Source organism: Pteropus vampyrus, unplaced genomic scaffold (genome assembly GCF_000151845.1).
Source record: "Pteropus vampyrus isolate Shadow unplaced genomic scaffold, Pvam_2.0 Scaffold171, whole genome shotgun sequence".
Lineage (NCBI taxonomy): Eukaryota > Metazoa > Chordata > Mammalia > Chiroptera > Pteropodidae > Pteropus > Pteropus vampyrus.
In genome coordinates this window covers 3,792,382-3,794,342 of record NW_011888952.1, presented here as the reverse complement: position 1 = coordinate 3,794,342, position 1,961 = coordinate 3,792,382, and the positions used below count along the sequence as shown (strand labels likewise).

The 1,961-nt window shown below is 44.0% G+C and overlaps 2 protein-coding genes across 2 annotated transcripts in view; one reads left to right on the top strand and one right to left on the bottom strand.

Annotated features, from left to right (window-relative positions):
* CAV3 (caveolin 3) overlaps positions 1-1,030 on the top strand; it is a 24,205-nt gene extending 23,175 nt beyond the window's left edge. The window contains exon 3 of the mRNA XM_011370653.1: positions 1,020-1,030. The gene's annotated coding sequence lies outside the window, so the exon portion shown is untranslated. The remainder of the gene's footprint in view (positions 1-1,019) is intronic.
* OXTR (oxytocin receptor) overlaps positions 1-1,961 on the bottom strand; it is a 24,696-nt gene that overhangs the window by 5,165 nt on the left and 17,570 nt on the right. The gene's annotated exons all lie outside the window — the stretch shown is intronic.

The window sequence follows — 1,961 nt, the reverse complement described above, 5'->3', positions numbered from 1 at the left end:
CGTCTTTTACCCAGCTGTGTAGAGTTATATGGTATAATCTTAGCTGTTCATTTAAGCCACACTTTTTACAATTATTTATCTTATTTAAAAAAAAAAAAAACTACAGTAATATCAACAAAAAAGTAATCACTTAACGAATTCTCTAGTGTCCAGCCAGCCTGGGTGGAAGGAGTAAGGGCCATGGCCAGCACCTCTGCCCCCACCTGGTGGCCACGGACATGAATGACTGGCCTGGCCTGCCTCCTGGGGGGATGGATGACCCTCCCTAAGCTGAACCTGCTCAAATCAAGCTGCCAGGGCTAAGGACACATTTGGACTTTTTTTTTTTCTTTTTTTTTTTTTGGCGAATATCTTAATCATCCAAGACATGAGTCCCTAGCAGTGGCATTTCAAGCCATCAGCCGGAAGGAGAGCTATTTGAGAATAAAAAACAGGGGCTATGGAGGACTTTTCAAAGGGCAGCAAGAATACAGACACACAAGTGAGACTGACCAAGAGCATTCAGGGACTTCCAGGGTTGGGGAAGGGAAGTTTCGCAGGAGAAGAGAGCCAAGGTGAGGAGGATCTTGAATCCAGGCTGAATCTGAACTTTAATCTACAGGCACTGGGGAGCCATTAATTGTTTCTAAGCAGACAAGTGACTGCACCGCACCTGCTCTCTGCACTTACTGTATCTTGTTTAGGCCACGACACCGCCCCTTCTGGTGGCTAAAAAGGCTTCACAGGATTGCAGAGGAGCAGGAACAGAACAAAGTATGGAAAATATTTTCCTTGCATTTCACAATGACGTTTCCAGGGAACACATAAAAATGCCCATTGCCACTACTGCTCAAGCTTGCACAGAACAGGACAGCTTTCAAAGCCGCCATATCCCCATTTTATAGATGAGGAAAGTGAGAAAAGTGAAGCTTCCCCAGTAAGGGTGACACAGTAAGTCACTCTATGTTCCTACCTGAAAGTAATAAAATCTGATTCCTCTGCATGGAATAGTCATTGGGTGTGGCTGCCCTGAGACAAAGGTGGGGCAGCATTTACATGTGTCAGTCAGGTTGATTCCAACCAGTGAATCCTCTCAGTTCCAATGCAAAGACACAGGCTGGCCTTGCAATTGCCCTCATGGTGTGATTTGAGGGACAGAGTCAGAGAATAACTTCGCTGCTCCTCTCAAAATCTAAGCATTGCCCACTCCCCAGGGATGGTCTTTTAAAATCCAAGTGTACCTGGGAGGAGAAGCATATTGCCTCCTATTAGATCACCATCCCTCTTGGCACAAATGTCTCCTGGTCCAGACCAGGGGCCAGCTAACTACAGCCCAAGGGCCAAATCCCACCTATAGCTTGTTTGTGTAAATAAAGTTTTATTGGAACAGAGTCATGTCCATTCGTTCACAGTTGTCTGTGGCAACTTTTGCACTACAAGGGCAAAGGCTGAATAGTGTTATAGAGAACTTATACTCCGCAAGCCTAAAATATTTACTGTTTGGCCTTTTACAGAAAAAGTTAGCCAACCTTTGATGCTTATAGGAGACACAGATTTTTTAAAGCGTGGGATAGGGCTCAGAAAGGGGAGGGACAGAACCACAAGGCAAGCTTAGCCTACTTCTCTCCACATTACCAGGAGCAAAACTTTGCTCTCGAGTTACCCAGGCCTGGCACAAATCCTAGCTCTGCCACTTTGCACCTGTGTGTTCTTGGTCAAATCACCTAATCTCTCTTAACCTCGGTTTCTCCATCTGTGAAATGGGAATAATAAAAAGAACATCTGTACAGAATCATTGCCAAATTTAATTAGACCGTATACCAGGTACTCACCGTAGTTCTTATCATTCAATCACAGTAAATTAAACACTTAAAGCTTAGCTATTGTCATTCTTACTACAGTGATGTGTATGTGCTCAATAAATGTTACTTTTCTTACTAATAACAGAATTAGCACTGACACATGTGAAACAATGGGGAGCG